Source organism: Notothenia rossii (genome assembly GCF_949606895.1).
Source record: "Notothenia rossii genome assembly, chromosome: 10".
Classification (NCBI taxonomy): domain Eukaryota; kingdom Metazoa; phylum Chordata; class Actinopteri; order Perciformes; family Nototheniidae; genus Notothenia; species Notothenia rossii.
In genome coordinates this window covers 14,051,610-14,069,914 of record NC_136908.1, presented here as the reverse complement: position 1 = coordinate 14,069,914, position 18,305 = coordinate 14,051,610, and the positions used below count along the sequence as shown (strand labels likewise).

At 39.3% G+C, this 18,305-nt stretch overlaps 1 protein-coding gene across 2 annotated transcripts in view; it reads left to right on the top strand.

Moving 5' to 3' along the window:
- The window catches only part of triqk (triple QxxK/R motif containing), a 128,696-nt gene that overhangs the window by 89,300 nt on the left and 21,091 nt on the right, over positions 1 to 18,305 (top strand). The window contains exon 1 of one of the 2 annotated variants that reach the window (XM_079654227.1): positions 16,947 to 17,125. The exons of the other annotated variant lie outside the window; for it this stretch is intronic. The gene's annotated coding sequence lies outside the window, so the exon portion shown is untranslated. Of the gene's footprint in view, positions 1 to 16,946; positions 17,126 to 18,305 lie in introns of those variants that run through there. 2 annotated transcript variants of the gene reach the window in all.

Here is an 18,305-nt window from a genome sequence, read left to right as displayed (position 1 = left end):
CAGGCACGCACGCACGCACACCAAGAGTCCCTCGGGCTGCCTTTCACACTGACCTCCTTTCAGAGGGCGCAGTGGAGCGTGCTGGGGTGACTCTACTCCCTGGCTCTACTGACGCAGGAATCTGCTGAGAGAGAGGTGGTGGGTGGTGTTGAAGGTTAGAGGTTGCACATGTATAAACACCCGCACGATAACAATAGTCCGTTGGCAGTTCATTTTAGGAAATACTTCCTTATTTTAAGACTTTCATTCCAACCTGCTTGCTTTATGTATATCGGACATTTTATTATTTTAAAATACATGGAACATAGATGATGTTCAATTACACAAAGCTAGAAAGAATGGTTTATTGTAGTCATGAGATAAATTCTTCATAAGGTTGCCATATGAACTCTACTTTCGTAACATTTTAATAATTTCATGAGGAAAGAAGGGAAATTAACACATTTTTTTAAAATACCTTTTTAATATCACTATATCTCGTGTTATGTTGGGATAAGAAAAATATGTTTTGCCATTTGCTAAATAAACATTACATTCCTTTTATTTTGTTTTGTTTTCTGCTTTAGATTTATAGTATTTTATAGATGGAATCTTATACTTTGAAATTGAATAAAACCTGATTCATGTTACATTTCCCTACACAGGGACCAGACACAGGAATAATTGAATACTTTATCGGTGCAAATGGTAAACATGCTTCTAATGAAAGGACATGTAACATTGAAGGCATGTATGTATAATTGCACAAAATCTTTTAGGAATTCAGGCTGAATTCTCAGAAAACTGTCCTTGACCACAGAATACGTCAGTGCCACAGACAAAAAGGTAATTCATCTTGGAAAGAAAGAATGAGAAAGGAGCATTGCGTACCACACAGTGGACGTTCACCGATAAATGCTTTGAATTCAGCGGACTATAATTGCTCTCCTGTGCCCTCTCGCTGTGCAGGCGATCACAGAAGGGTCAGAGGCAGCTGTAATTATTATACCTCCGCCTTTTGTTCTCCGAACCTTTTAAGATCATTATTATTACTTTATGTCGAGGAGCTGTTCACATGGTTATCTACAACGTTGTGTTACCTTACATTAAATATGATGTTGCATTGCATGCGTGCAGTGACACATACAAAACAAAGATTAAATTAGCTGCAGGGACTTGATGGACTGTGTTATGCATAGTTTTGTTTGAACTGTGTTTTTACTGATGTGCAACTCGGATAGGAATTTATTTTTCAGTTTTGAATACCTTGTAAAGAGACATTCAAGATATATGATTTTTTATTTAATGTGCATTTCAGTATGCAGGAAGCCCTTGACAGTTTCATTTTGAATTCAAGATGTTTTATGCTGTGGTCAAATTCATGTTCTATTAGCCTCCTCATTCCTGCTTCTAGCATGACTAAATGAGCCTCCGTATTGGTTAACTGTGCTGAAAACATTCCCCATTAAGGTAAACAAGATTGTACATTCTCCTATCTCCCACATGACTCTGCCCCTAACCAAATTAAGACACTCATTTGCATAAGGGAGATGGATGAGATGGGAGGAAAACACTTTTCTCTACGGAAAATAAGTGCACTGTTAGACGAAGTGGGAATCTCAGATGAGATGTCGTAGCCTGTTAGAATGGCCATGCTTCATCCTTTTTTCATACAACGTATTGCCGTAATAACCTATAAGTGTGCGGAGCTTTTGATAAAACGCTCTGACTGATAAAACGGCAGTAAGTGTGATTGTAAAAGTTAGGAAAGTGCATTTATTCCTGAACAAACCAGAGCGGTATGCAGCACTTTCCTTCACAAATTATATTATCCATGTATTTGAATATTGTAGTAAAACATACGTTTGAATAATGCATTTAGCAAATGTAACTCTTACCTTAATTAAAATTCACAAACAGACTTCCGATACACCTATGAAAAATATATAGTGTACGACGATACTGATTCTTCACTGAAAGATAAAACACACTCATGTTATACTTTGCATTAGAACCCTTATATTCACCAGGAGACCCTTGTGCCTCTCCTCTGTCCTCAACAAACCCGCTCAGTGTAGGAGCTGCCAGACACACAGTCAGGTTTGTTTGTGTACTAAAAACAGCACCACAATTTACTGCAATCAGACACTGTGTATGGGCCGGGGCACCTGGGGCGCTCTGTGTGTGTGTTTTCTACCCTGCGGTGAAATTGCTGTCAACACTTTTCCCCTCCTTTCAGCGTTGGTCGGCTCTGGTAAGCAACCTTGCTCTGTCCACTATCTACCCCTCCCCCACTGAGAGGAACACCATGCTACATTCACATCTTCACATTTACAACCTTTGGCTCTCCATTGGAGAAAATGATTGTTTTCCTTGTGTTGTGCGTTTTCTAGCTTTCTTTCATTTCTGTTTTCTGCGGCACAAAACCAAGAGTGCGGAAGCAAATTGGTTTTACAGCTAGCTAAAGTTTGCAGTCGAATGAGACGGTAGTTTCTTGTGAATATGAAATATAATTGTGTTGTTACTGCTGCTGAATGGAAAGCTACTTTACTGCATCTAGCTGTAACCAACATTGTTATAATAAAGGCAAAGAAATGTTGAGGGTGTCTAGTCTTTAAATCAAAACAAATCAAATCAGTGTTTTGCCCACAATAATATTATTCAGCATGTTGAATTATTGTACATCCTGCACTCTGCGAGACACAATTAATCTGCTGCTAACTTTGTCTCAACCACCTGTACAATCGCGCGGCTTTGACATGTCAGAGTGTAAGAGTGACTCATTGACTCAGACCATTAGCGAGATAATGTAGACAGTTGCCAAGGAGCGAGAGATAGATAGAGAGATAGAATAAGAGAGAGAATAAGAGAGAGAGAGAGATCCCCACTTTGCATAACCCCCTCGGGAGAGTGTAGAATTGGTGCCATGAATAATGCATTATCGCTTAATTTATGGTCGAACTTTAAATAGCGCTGAAACGCAGGAGACGCCACTGTATGGAAATGTATCTTGTTACATTATTTGCTTAGTGTATGCTTCTCTAAGAGAGAGTAGTTAAACAATATCCTGACAAACATAAACAGAACAATTATATATCTTGTATTTGCTTTGTTTTGACAACTCATACTTGAGATATGTATAATTTTGTATTTGTGAATTTAATTTTGTTGCCATACACCATTTCCTGTTCACTAATGTGGGAAAACCAAAACGCACAATCCCAAATGACCTGAATAGTTAAATCCAGTAACATCCAAGACAGTCAATGTGTGCCAATCTACCTTTAGGCCATTAAAAGCTCGTGCAGGCAACATAACAAAATCAATAACCACCGTAAAGCAGGCAGTCAACTGAGAAAACCGACTTTTAAATACAGGTCAGAGATTATAAATCATAATGAGAGTGATGACGTGTGCATAACATGACACAGTGCCATACAGATAGTGTCAGCACTTCGAGTTTTAATGTATTGTAAAATCAATCGTAAGCCAATTGCAAGCTAGTTCAAGTTTATGATTCACACCCTCATCCTCAAACTAAATGTTTTTATTTTAATTTGAATGTGGTAACCTTTGGAACTGGAGGCTACGGAGCATGCAGAAACTAAAGTGTGAAATGTAGTGCGTACAGAACAGCAACAGGGAGCTGATTGCAGCGTGTGCAGCCTACCTTCACCCATCCTCTTCCTCTCCTTCATGGTAATGAGGCGATGAATGGCAGCATGTCTACAGGCAGGGGAAGCAGACGCGCCATGCAGCTGTGGACTCCTACGCATGAGACACACACGCTCCTTCCCCTCCCTCAGGCTCCCACCTGAGGGCCTGGTGCTTAAATGGCAGAGGGGTGGAGGTGGTTAGGATGGTTTGGTAGAGACTCAGATATCCTACGGTGGTGGCAGGAAGGAAGGAAGGGGGAACCTGGGAGAGGAAGATAATATGTTCTTTCTTTTGAGTAATAAAACAATGCATGTTGTATATTCCGCCCTGCAGTGTTCCCATAATGCCTAACTGCATGATTATTCTAAATGTATGTGCATGTTTGTGTAAAGGAACATTAGGAAGGGAGATCCAGCCGACCAAACCAGCATTCTGTTCCTTAATAAGATGCTGCAGTCTTATTTACCTCACTTTTGGTCCAATTAAAATGATGGATGCTGTCAGAACTTCAATTAAATTGGGAGAGAAATTCAGAAGACCCTAACTGAGTGGAGGAAAGTTACAATCCTTTAGGTGCTGTCATTTGCCGTCACATCATGCTTTCGCTAACACGTTTTCTTTCATTGTTTGCCATAATGCTTATTTTTTTAAACTTCCGTAGAGACTTTCTTTGAGTATTTCTACTACTCTACTACTCTGAATTTCTATTGCATGCTTGTTAAACATTGAATAGAGAACATGGAGATACCTTGTGCTCTGGAATCCTGTCACTGTCCTTTTGTATTTGCGTGGTCAGGGGGCAATAAGGGAATCTGTGGATAGCCAGACAATTATTATAAGACCTCACCATGCAGCAAAAACAAGAATAAATAGTTTGGAAATAGAATAAAGACATAAAAGGGACAGAGAATCCCAAGAAAGACAAAGACTAGTACATTTGTAGCAAATGAAACTATAAACCTGCTGTATCAACTTCTTTCTGATTTCACACTTAGAAACCTGTAAGTGCAGTGTATCACATTGGTTTGGTTTTGAATGGATAGCTTGTTGTATCTTTCAAATATCTCTCTCCCTAAAGAGAAAATCTCTCCACAATCTCATCTCAGTTGATAGCTGTGCTCCCAGAACACTGTACAGAGATCAGAAGTGTATCAATCAGTATGCTGGCCTTGTCTCCTTCTCCTGCTCCTGCAGTGAAAGTTTGTCTGAGAGGTTAGACTTGTCTTGCCCTCTCTAATCCTCCGAGAAGCATTCTGTATTGTTTTTCAGCCTGGATCTATAGAGCAGTATCAGAAAGGCATTCATTAAAGCACAAACGTTTTCGTGACGCAAGGAAAAACAGAAAAAAATGCACTGCGAACTAGACAGCCGCAAGATGACACTGAAATACGTACTGTATGTGAACCACAAAGGTGTGTTCCTCAATATATACATTTACTTTTGTGTGCAAGGTATCGACATTAAAGCTAGGGGGACGAGGCACATTTAAAAGACAAACACTGCAAAATCACTACAGCCGGGAAAGATAGGATGACATTAAAATCAAAGGAGCAGATGGAAGCATTAGCAGTTCAACAATGAAAACATCGATAACAGCACTGCATGACAAACCTGTCAATCAGAATAAAAGTCCTCTCTCCTTTAAAGCACTCTTTAAGGTAAATATTGCATCAAAGGATTCACCCCCCAATATATCAAAGAGCTCAGGAGTCATCAGGTGTAATACGCAGCTCTTTTTCTGCCCCTCTGTCTCCCGGTGATGCATTAAAAACACAGGATTCTCTGAGGGGAAAACCTGTGATCTCAAAGAAATATGTATTCTCTCATGCTGTGAAGCAGTGCATCTGAGATGCTTTAGAAAATTGCTCCTATTCCCCCTGATGTCTCAGATTGTATACAGCTTTTCTGCCTTTGAAATGGTATCCCCTGCAGGCTTTGTGGCCACTCCTAAATCCCTTAGTTACTTTCATTGTTTGTGTTGACGTTAATATTTCATAAGGATGTTTCAATATTTATTCTTCTTTCTTTCTCTGCGCAGATAACCGTCTCACTAACTCCCTTGTATCATACATTTTAATGTACTGAGTGATCACGTCCCGCAAGCGGTGTGTGCGAGTTCTTCTACCCCTCCCTCTGTAGTACAAGCATCTTCATTAATAAAACATCATGGATGCCTGTGCCAAGAATCACTCGCTTTCAATAAATATGGCGTACAATAAGCTAACGGCATCCATTCAAATGAAAATGACACATCTTCTGGTGTTGTGATCCAGTTATCAAAACCATTTACTGTATAATGAACATTTTCTGTTATTAAATATATGAATAGGTTTATTTTTATTTTTTGACTGTGCAAAGAGAAATACATATTACAAATGATGTTGTTTATAACACTTTAAACCTGAAAACATTTGTCATTTTTGCAATTAAAAACAATGTAAAAGAGTGTTTTTTGTCATTCAGAAAAACCATTACATGTAGACTTTTCAACAATTTTGTATAAATAAAATAGAAATTGATTGCATCATGCATCTTATCAAAATGAAAACGATTATAAAAACTGCCATATGATTTGGAAATAATTCACAACTCTGGTCCACCTGAACTTTGTTGGTATGCAACTCTAAAAATAAAAAATAAATAAAATACAGTAGGTTATTCTCTGCACCAGCACAGCCGGGGGAATTCTGGGTTTCACATGCTTGAGATATCTCACCCTCTTCCCCATCATCACCTTCTCTCTTCCTGTTTGTGGATCCAACTATCACAGGAATTACTTGTGGTTATTGTTTTCTGTCAAACACACCTGGCTGCTGGTAAAAACCCACTTTTCCCTGTTGTTAAAACACAACACACATCTTTAATATTTAACTTCCTCTGTTCATACATGTCTTGTGGTAGCTGCATTTTTGATGCGTTCTCAAAAGCCTAGCAGTCTCTAACAAAGGTTTAGATGCAGAGCAGAACTCTAAACTATGTGATAATGACCTTTTAATGCCAGAAAAGAGCATTCAATGAGTGGTCTCCAATGTACCTCGACACAAGGCTAAAGTCAACCGTGTGAACTTGAACAATGGAATTTAGACACTTTAAATTAGCTCTTATTAATAAGTAAGTAGAAATACCTGCCTTTTCTAAATCAGTGGTTGTCAACTTCACATAAGAACCCCTTTGATCACTACGCTTATTAATCTTTTTTTTAAATCGAGATCATACTGACAGGCATATTGTTAAGAATTAATCATTTTTAATGCCTAAGCACTAATCATGCAGGAAACTTTTGACATAAATGGTTACTGGAGAACTGAAAGGGAGGCTGATTGTAAATTATCTGCGACTCCTATGGCTTGAATTGAAAGGGGCTCAATCATGGTGTCCAATTGTGAGGCGAGCACCCGCTCCTGCCTCTCTGGCCATTACAGTCCGAAAAGTCCAGCCTGCTCAGCTCGCTAAAAACTTCCGGAAACTGTGTGAACGTTCAAGGTGAACAGGAGTTTGCTTCAACAAGTGTAGACGATCTCAGGGACGGTAAAACGGCAGAGTAACAATCCAAATAATCAGCTGGCAAGGGATTATATCAACTATTCTTTTCAGATAAGTGAGTTTTGTATTTTGAAATGTGTAATTTTTACATTTTATTTGACCTGTATTTACAAAGAAAGATCTCTTGAAATCAAAATCTCTATTCTTAAAACTGATGTCGCAATAATGTTAAATAAACCAACACAAACCAGCAGACAGAGTAGAGCTGCATATTTAAGTGATAAAAAGTTATATTCAATAAATGTGAACATTTCCGTATATTTTGGAGGGATGATATAGCCGATCAAATGGTCTGCTACATTGTACAATAGAAGCAACATAATTAAAAATAGTCACCAATATTTTACTCTGTGTCTATAATTAACCAAAGTTCAGACAAATCCAACCGAGACCCAGTGGGAAAAAAAGGACATTAATATTTCAATTTTTCTCTTATTAATTTAATCACATTTCATATGCTGATTTGAATTGGCCACGCTCCTCCACTCAGAGTTGACTCTAATCCCAATCTAATTACTAATTATACGGTTGGAGGTTGATTGGACCAATCCTCCCAGCCAAGGCCAATTTGACTCCCTCTGATGTCGAGCACCTTTTATGTGCGATGTCTCCCATGTTTTGAAGACACTGTGTGTGTGTGTGTGTGTGTGTGTGTGTGTGTGTGTGTGTGTGTGTGTGTGTGTGTGTGTGTGTGTGTGTGTGTGTGTGTGTGTGTGTGTGTGTGTGTGTGTGTGTGTGTGTGTGTGTGTGTGTGTGTGTGTGTGTGTGTGTGTGTGTGTGTGTGTGTGTGTGTGTGTGAATCAAATCATTATTCAGCACCCTTAGTTAACAACAAATGAAAATGTTATACCACTGCTTCTAGCTGACTAAACAAATGAAACAACAAACTAAAGGATCTGACCCCGTAAGTGATCTGAAAAGAAATACGATTAGATTGATTAAATACCCAGATACACAGATCTTTTAAGAAATGCGACAAAACAAAAATAAGTGTTGATAAATTGGCTTTTTTATCGTTTTAGGATATAGATAAAGACACATATTATATTGCCACTTTGTTTTTTGCCAGTAAAAGATACAGAAATCCCATTATTTTTCGAATCCTAGACACCTCTTATAATTAAAATAAGCAGTTAATAAATTAGTACAGTTCATCCTCCTTCTCATGAAGCTTATTATGGGATGGGTGAGGCTTTGAACGCGTGGCTTGAGCTGTATGCAGTCATAAAGGCAGCACTGCCCTTAGCTTTAGAAAACATTGCAACCATTAATCGAAGAATAATCTTCTGTCTTTCTTTTTTACCACTGGCTTCTTAAGTCCCAAGCCTTCTGTCTATTCTCCCATTTCACAACACTTTTGAAAAAGTATACCAAAGATTCCAAAAGTTTCAAAAGTAAGAAGACTTTGTGGGCTTTGTGTGAAGAGGGAAATAATGCTGGCACTGCCGCCTCAGGCGTCCACACTGTGCCATAAGCCCTTATAAAGGTTTTATATCATTGTTTCAGTATATAGGACTCGTTTTGTGTGTGTGGCTTAAACTCCTGATGGCAGCATAGGCAGCGTGTGTGTATTTGGAAATGTCATCTCAATTAGTTGTTGAGCCCCGAGTCGTGAGAGCTCTGACAGGGCAGTAATGAATGGCATCACGCCGGGACTAAAATACACCCAGCAAACTGCGAGGGATGACCAGAATATTATATTTCCTCTTAACAACTTCGCACAGAGACAGAATGATAACTATGTGTCCATTTGTCACTGTGAGAAATAATGGAGTGCAGCTGTTGTTTCTATAAAACGTACATTACATCTCCATCTTAGCTGTTTTGTCTTCAGGTGCAGGGGCTCGCTCAAACATTCCCTCCATTCTTCCAATTTCCAGCTTTGGTTGCTACCTACCAATCTTTTGTCATTGTCTGTGGCCCCACGGGCAACATTTACCTCACGTTTTAGTGAGCTATAATATCAGCCATCAGACAAAGACTTCAAATGATCCTCATTCCCTCACGATGATGGTATAGATTCAAGGCGGCTGTAATGGAGGGCTTTGGATCGAGACAATTAGGATCTCGTATAATTAAACCGTCTTTTATCTATCACAGTCATTACATGGTTCACATCTGAAGACAGAATGCGGACATTAGGCAAGTCACATTAAAATGTAATTGACTGGTGAATAAAGTAAACAAATACATTATCTCCACAGCTGTGCAGCTCTAGTAAAAGAATAGGCAAGAAAAAGACTGTTGCCATGGCCTTGATAGTAAATGCATATAAGATGTTGAGGTTTGTTGTGGATCCAGAAGTATACCTGCTTTTGTTTTATTTTGAGCGTTTTCTTGTGAACACTCCGATAATTGCTTCTGACTTTGTCTTCCCATGTAGAGTAGTTGTAGGCATTAGTTAACTAATGTAACAGTCTTGTGCCTGAACTTCTCTAAACTTCGTCTCTCGCAGCCGTAACTCGCGGTGATGTCAGTGTGAGGCACAGAGGAAACTGTCAGTAGTGACTTTTGACAGCCTGCGTGATGGAGGTTTCCAGCAGAGTCATGGTCTTGTTAATGAGTGCAGCGCACAATGGGCCTAATTTAAATGCACCAATCAACCCTTATCTAAATATCAACCCTGATTATTAAGTAGCTCGATATCAGTAGCACTGATTAAAGACATTTTATTATTAATTATTCCAATAATCTTAGCTCAGGGAGACATCGTTTTCAAAATATCTGGTTTTAAGAGTATCAAATTATTGCATGGAATTTAATTAAAGTTTGCTTAATTACAATTTGGGAGTAGAACTAAAAAAGGAATATCACCTAGGGCAAAAGTCATCAAAAGAAAGGACCGTTTGAGTTTTGTGAGCATCTATATTTAATGTCTGTCTGTTGTGAGTATAACTCACTTTTCAACCGTTTTTAATATTTAGATTTTGAATCAGGAGTAAAAGTGAGATAAATGATTCGAAGAACAAATGTTCAATATCTTTGTCAAATCTAAAAGGTAGCATGATTATATGCACATCATATTTGTACAAATACTGAATAAGTGACTTAACAATGAAATATGGTTACTTAGAATACTTGTTTAAACTCAAGTTGGCCTTCTTAAACGACTTATTGACCTAATTACTTTTATTTAACCAATTGTCCACCAAAATAAGCAAATGGAAAAAGGGCTTAAGTCACTTCTATTGTGACCTACTATACGAGTAATACGGATCACATCATAATTCCTGAAACATTTTCATTATGCAGATTTTTGTAACTTCTAAATGAAAACTGAAAACCACAGACTTGTGATTGTGATGTTTACTCTGAGAAACCACTTATTCACCCATTCACCATTAAATAACCCAGGTTTTTGCAGCTGATGAAAACAGTATTGCTATCTTTGTTTTCCATTCCCTTCTGTGGTTTCTCCTTCATATTGTGGTGGCTCCAGCAAAACTGATCTGACATCTTCAAATTACATGGCGATCACATTGTTCAGATTTCAATTCTACTCCTTTGGGAAATATTGTTTCAAGCCATTACTCTTCATCAGGCGGAAGTCATACCCACTCTGAGCAGCTATTGTCCTCCATGGCCCACGTCTTTAGCCGTGCCCCTGAGACAGTGATGGCATACTTGATGTTCCAGCCGCTGATGTCCTGTCATGTACCCACAAAGGACCACAGCGCAATGATCAAAATCCTTAAATGATGCTTGCATAGAAATTTCATCATTATTTTGGGAATGAAATGCATCAAAAACCATTCACTTGATGAGATGTTCATATGCTGAAATGCTGCAGAGTGCTTATTAAAAGGCAGAGTCTCATGAATCACTTCCTGTGATCTTCCCTACTGTCTGTGTTGAATATGCTCAGTTGCAGTGCGACTGGCACAGCACCAATGATCCATGCCCGTTCCCCATTCATCTTCGCAGCTCGCTCTGTGTACGGAACGCCACAAATTACAGCCCTGGTGGTTTCATGCTGCTCTAATCCTTAGCAAAACCGTAAGGGGTTATGTGGGGAACCCTGCCAGTTACCTCGGGGGGCGAATGATCTCTCCGATCTACCCCTACTAACCCCAGTGGTTGTACCGCAACGGGAAAAGCTCCGTCTCTGCTTATTATTACTCGCACCTCCCACCAGTAGCACTGAAGATGAATCATACCTGTCAATCTGTATCCCTGGTGCAGGGAGGCCATGTTTGTTTATATTGATCGGCAGCATATGTGGCACAGCTGTTGCCGGAGGAGGCTGGTGCTGGCAGAGGTTTGTTCATGCTTTCCCTTGGCAACAGTACAGTTGGCAGGCAAGACAGCAAGCAGTACGCACTCGACTAATCAATACAAACAATGAAGCCGCAAATCAGGAATAATGTTAGAGCAGACAGAAATGGGGAGAGTAAAGCTTCTAATTATTTGCAGAAACTACTTTGTTTTGGGATCTAGTGAAATGTGTTTTTATAATCAACTATTTTTTCTCTGTTTGTATTTAAACGAGTAAGAACAATGCATGCATTGTAACATTTTTCAGATGTATTTCTCGTCTGTAGATTGTTAGACTATCCGTTTCCTTGTTTGTTACCTTAAAAACCGATACTTGTTTATAATGTACATGTTGCTAAATTCACCTGCATTAATTTAATATTGTAAAAGTTATTGTAAGGCCACATTTGTACCACTTTAGGGTTAAGAAACACATTCAGCTTAATTATCAAATATAGAGCCTTATAGGTGAATATATAATGTTATGTGAACCAATTTGAGCTGGAAATCAGTGGTGCTCAAACGTCCTTGGTTTATAATCTGTGCAAGGGTTCAAAAACCGTACAGCATCTCCTAAATGTGTGAAATTGTAAGTGCAAGAGTAGGAAGTGGGGCAAATTACTCAAGGTGCAGCATCTGGCAATGATTAGTGGCCATTAATTGGTGTTAACTTGTGCTACTAGTGTTTACAGAGTTGAAGGATAATTAGCTGGGGGTCAACTCAGGGCTGAAATTAACATGTCAAAACTCTGCAGCTGTCTCAAGACAACCAGGCGAGGTAGTGGTGGGGTGTACCAAATTTACTTGGCAGGGTAGCGTAGGATTATGTGGATGGTTGTGTGTGTGGATGTCATGTGGATTATTACGGGTATTTTACAGAGTGAGCCTGTGAGTCTGTTTGAGATGAATAGAGAAAGAATGTGTGCTTAAGAGTCTGTCCTGGTGTGGATCACCGCATGAGTCAAAGTGACAACAATTAAGCACCTCAAGAACAGCTCTCAGCAGGGCCCAGATTTAACTTGCCAGAGTAAACAGTGAAAAGAAATACTCTAGCCCAGTCAGCCGGTCTGCAGTGTGTCCATGGGGGGACCTATAGCACAGATCCAGCTGCAGCACCTGCATAAACACTAAAACTCAGAGTGGACAGCCACCACACACAGCTGGGGACAGACAAACACTGAGTTCATGAGAATGAATTAGACACTGCTCTCCGCAAGGACTTCCATTTTTATCTAAGAGGGATTGCAGTCATTCAACTAACAGTGGATGAGGGAGACAGGAATAGCAAGGCCACATATCATCCATAGCAGCATGGCAGCCACCATACTGTGGAAGATAATTGGGATTCACAAAAATAAATACATTTATAGCTGAATGTTATACCATAAGCTGTATATCTGGCAATACTACATTTTTTCACTTGTTTCACCATCTAATTATGTCTCAATTCTGGCAACTGTCAAGATCAGAAATGATAATGAACTAAGACCTGTTACCCTATGCTTAAATTGCTATGTCTATCAAGGTGCCTGCTCTTACATAAGCCTATGCAGTAAACAACAAAACAGAGGTGTCTTTACCACTCAAAGTCTTAATTTATTTTGGTAAGTAAGTAGACTTTTGTCTCATATCTAGCCGCAGACCCTTGATTTGCCTTAGCTAGCAAGCTAATTAAGCTAATGTTTGCACCATGAGTTGGTTGAGAATGCTGACTGCAGCCAGCTTTTTAATGTTTCATCAAGACTCATTTTAGAACCCTGTCAAAGGGATGTAGCATTTATTTTTCAATCAATGGGTGTGTGTAATGATTGTAATAAAAAACTAGGCTAGAGCTGCATCCTAAATGCTAATATTTTCACCTAAAATACTTTTAAAGACAAGCCTGCGAGTTAAGTATTAGGTTTGTCTCACTGTTGTGATTTATTCCGAACTTTGTTTTCTACCTATCTTCTCAAGTCTGGCCAACTGCTGCGGATCACAAAGAGACGTCTGCCCCGATAGTCCTGACATATCCAACCCCCCCCCCCCCCCCCCCCCCACACACTGGAGAATAACTCCCAGCCATCAGAGTTGCTGTGCTCCGATACAGGATAATGACTGGAGTGAAACGGGACTAAATCCATTGTACGATAACTTATCTCTCTACGTCTGTTTCTTTCTTTCTTATATGAGGCCTTGCGTCTCATAAACCCCAAATTCATTTTACTCTGTATCTGTGCTGATACAGTTTCCCCGTCAATGAGAGGGAACTCTGGGGCTGGGAGATAGAGAGAGTGGGGGGGGGGGGGGGACGACGACGACGACGACGACATACCGCAGACTGCAGGCATAGTGGGAAGACCGAGATAAGAATATTAAACAGGAGAAAGAATTGTGTCTTCTCCTCTATACCAATAATATAACTGAGGTTGGAAATGAAAAGGGAACACTCTACTTCAGCCTCCAATAATTCATAATGACACATTTTTGAGGAGAGTGTGTTTTGGTGCATTTTTGTGTGTGATAGTGTATCGTAGAACAATGAATTGTAAAAAAAATATATTATTATGTTATGCAATACTATTTCAGTATAACTATAGGACTGCTAGAATATTTATTGCATCAAACGTAAAGATTCATGTCGGTCTAAAGGCTCTAATTATGTAATGTTGATTATGGGAAGGTAAACACGAGAGAAACTTGGTTTAAACGTGTGGTCCTATCTCTCTGTGAGGTATGTCCACCGTTTGCTGTTCCAGAGCTTTGGCATCCAATGATCTCTCTGTATTCAAATGTTCATACCGTAAGTAATTTATGACCAAATTCTCACTTTATGACAGCTGCTACAAATCATGTCTGTAAACCAATCAATCTGAATATGGCATGAATATGAATTGTTGCGAAAATACACTGGCTGCATTTTCAAAATGTAAGAGCAGGGCAAATGGATTACATGAGTTGTTGAAGTGTCTCCACATTCATATTTCCCCCCAATTCACATTAGAAGTATTTCTTCCTGAAGAACAATTTGATGTTTGCAGCAAGGCAATTCAACTCAGGCTGGTTTTTTTTTCGGAATCAAGCCCCTCTTTAAATAATCAACATCTTAAACAGGTGGGTTAAAGTAGGTATTCATGTGATTGCATTGTGTTGACTGTTGATACTGTTCTTTGAAACGTTTCAAGTAAGACATGAACTTGTAGAAAGAAAATCTTGCTATTTACAACTGACTCTCAGTCAGAAAATGAATCAGTCCCCCTGATGATGACTGCAAATTGCCCAAGATTATGTTGACACGTCTTCATTGCTGCATGTAGGAGGAGGCGGCGGCTGCAGAGCCGCCATTTAGCCTGCCGATGGCCCCGGGGGATTCTTCCTCTCTAGCATTCTTTTTAATGTCTGGCAATTAAAGGCCGTCTAACTGTCTGAAGGAGTGATGGAGAGAGAGAGGAATAGAGGGAGTGTGACTGAGTGTAAAATGATGTTCAAAGAGAGAGATGGGGGGGGGGAGATAGAAAAGATGTACGAGACACACATTAAGATAGGCAGGCACACACCAAAATAGATATAAAAAACTAGATGATCATGTTAGGAAAACTGCCAAGGCTTAACTCTATGTATTACTGTCTCTGTGGTGTGGTCACTTAAACAGAAGCTATTTGTATGGCGGAAATTCTATTTAATTTATAAGCGCGTACTCAATCGCTGGTGAAATGTTTCACTTCACGCTAACAGGCCCTGAGGGAAGGGTTATCTATACATTACAGTGATGTGCATAGCCCATGCACTACAACTGTTCATCAGTTAAATCCATCCTGCCTAGTTTTCATTTACACCAGCAGTCAATGCTAATGCTTTTCATATCTATCAATGTGACAGGCACAGCACGTTGGTTTGTTTCACTCAACGGGAGAAATTAATCACACACATTTAGTATAACAAGAGAACATTTGAGCTCTGCATTAACTACACTCGTGCTGGTTTTGCCATATTAAGATAACAATTTCAGACTTCTTAGTGAGGCTATTTGTTAACATTTCTGACGTAACTGTCAGAAAAGCCATAGGGCTCACATATACTGTACTATGTTAAATGTATATGTGTCAAAATTATACAGAGTCATAGTTAAAAAACGCTAAAGTACATGCCTTCTGTAAACTTCTGTGTAATTTGAGTGACACACTCCAATGAATGAAAGCGTTTTAATGTGAATATGCAGCAGAATTACCTGTTTCCTGAGCCATAGTTATATGGATAAAAACATAACCATCGAGAAATGTCATATTTAATATGAGTTCATCCATCAACGAGCTGTGTAAAGTGCTCTTTATCAATGGCATCTTAATATAAAGTAAAGCATTATGCAGGCACATTATAGGCCGATTACATCTATTAGTTACTGCTGTGCTGAATGCAAAAGGCATGCCCATGGGAGAGCAGAAAATCATTTTAAATTTCAATAAGTTACATGCGGTGGCAAGTCGACACATAATCTGCACAATGCCCTAGGCAGCAATGAGGCTGGATGCAATTACGGAGAAAATAAAATTCTACACAGTAAACAAAGAAAAAAATGTAAAAAGACTGATGAAAGAGAAATAAACATCGTGGAGATTGCCTCGTCTTTGATGAGGTCGGCTGTTGTTTCCTTTAATTGTCACAGCATAATTTCAACAAGGATAAGTATGCCATTTGTTGTAATCTGACAAGGCTATAATGACTTAAGGCCAACGCGTCAATGTAGTATGACTCCTTCATTGATGCAAGGTTACAGGCACCCTTCCATTGAGGCATGTACAAGGTCAATGTGGTGATTATTTTCTATGGTGAAGGAAGCATAACAACCTTTATGGTACCAATTCCATAAAAAACAAGTATTAAAGTAAAGGCTCTGCTTTCAAAATCATAAAAAAAGTGTGATCATCTTATATTTTAGCGGTATTAGATTGTTTATATTGACTATGTATTTCTCAATCGTAGTGTAATGTAATGTTGTGGATGCTTTTAATTGAGCTGATCATTGCTACTGTATACATTGCTGGTAGATTCAACTTCAAAGAAGGCTTTATCATTTTTGTACATAAAATATTCATCTTTATAAGATCAAGATCAATACGATCAGATAAATGTTGTGCAAGAACAATTCTATCTGTACAATGTAGCCGAGTTGGAGTATAAACCCCTTAAAGATGCATTGTAAAAATTATATTGTATAGTATGTGAGTAGCCTACTTTTGATCAGAATACAGCATATTCTTATGAAATGTTGTAACTGTTTTATAATTTTCACAAGATAGCAAAGCTTTATTGAAAACTGATTTGGATGGTAACGTCAATAACAATGTTTTTGTATACCATTGATATAAACATAATATATCGAAACATCTTGAGTGGGAGTGTTTCTACTATCCAGTCGTCGCGTGCTGCTCCTGTGTTTTGGTCTGAATGTCCCGCCCCACTCTGTTGCTATTGGTCAACTCTATAAACACTCGAATCGGATTGGACTGAAGCTCTGCCTATCATTGGCGTGGACGTGTAAACCAGGAACTGGGATAGGGAGGAGTGGTGTGTTGGCATTTTGGACACATTTGGATCAAAGTGCAATAAAACTGTCAATGCTGTCGTTCCGCGTCTCCACAAACAACAGCCAGACATTTCCTAATGCAGAAACAGCTCTAAAAGGCGACACATTCACTCGATAAACAAGAGCAGTGTGAGTATCATCGCTAATGCAATGAATGAAAGCTGCATGTTGTCAATAACATCTCCACTCGGAAGTAAACAATGCTATCAGTTTGCTCGAAAGCTAACCTCGTTGCTCTGCAAACAGTCGCTAACTTTCTTTTTCGTGATGAGGCAGAAAGAAAAAAGTGCAAATGCAAGCATCGTCGTTTTTCAGAAACCTAAGTCAGTCTGATAGTTTCAGAGTGCATGTTGTCATTTTCCACATGCTAACAGATATACATGTAGGCTTTCTGAGACCACACTTCCCCACCATGTTATTAGAGGGGCCTGTACCTACTTTCAGTTCCCATTTCAATAGAGATCATCTAAAAAAATCCCACCATTATCATTTCAATATATTTGTTAATGATAGTGTTGATAAGGTTTCAAAAAGGATCATTCCCTCTAACATTGCACATCATATCGCAATTTCAATAAATGCAAATAGTTATTTCCCCCAAGTTGTTCAGCCCCATGTCTTTATCCCCCACTGTTGCAAATGCAAAATATACAGTATCATATCTTTAGAAATGTCAAAGTGGAATGACCACAGGTGATGATGGAGGCTTCAAATGTGTTGCTTTTGACAATTTACATATAATACTGTGATTCACAGTACAACCTAGCTTTCAAGGGCCTACGGCCCCTACACACGGCGGTGTGCGTTGAAGCTTGGCGGTGGGCGTGTCTGAAGCTTGCGGAGTTAACGCGACCATCAACCAATCACATGAATCTCATGTTATTGTATAATTACATGTCACACTTTATATGATTAACATTTATGACATTAATGTCTATGGTGCTATTTTATGAAACATTCCATGCTGGCTAAATATACTGTCATTGCCTGCTAGCTGTCCATTCAAACGAAGTACACTGGATATAAACTCCCCAAACAGGCGAAAACCTACCAGTTTCACCCACTGTCTCTGCCACCTCCCTCCATGCCTGGCTCCTCCGGTTTGTATCCCGGTAGGTGAACAGGGACGGGTCATACAACACCGGGTGATTCCCTACCGCTACAATGATTTTGTCCTCCATTTTTTGGAACATGAGGAAATTACCTGCTGTATGGGTCTCCCAGCATACACGCGGTTTCATTGGCTAGCGCTGCTACTGGCAGATTTGCATAAACAGGATTTGATTGGCTGACGCTTCCGTCGAAGCTT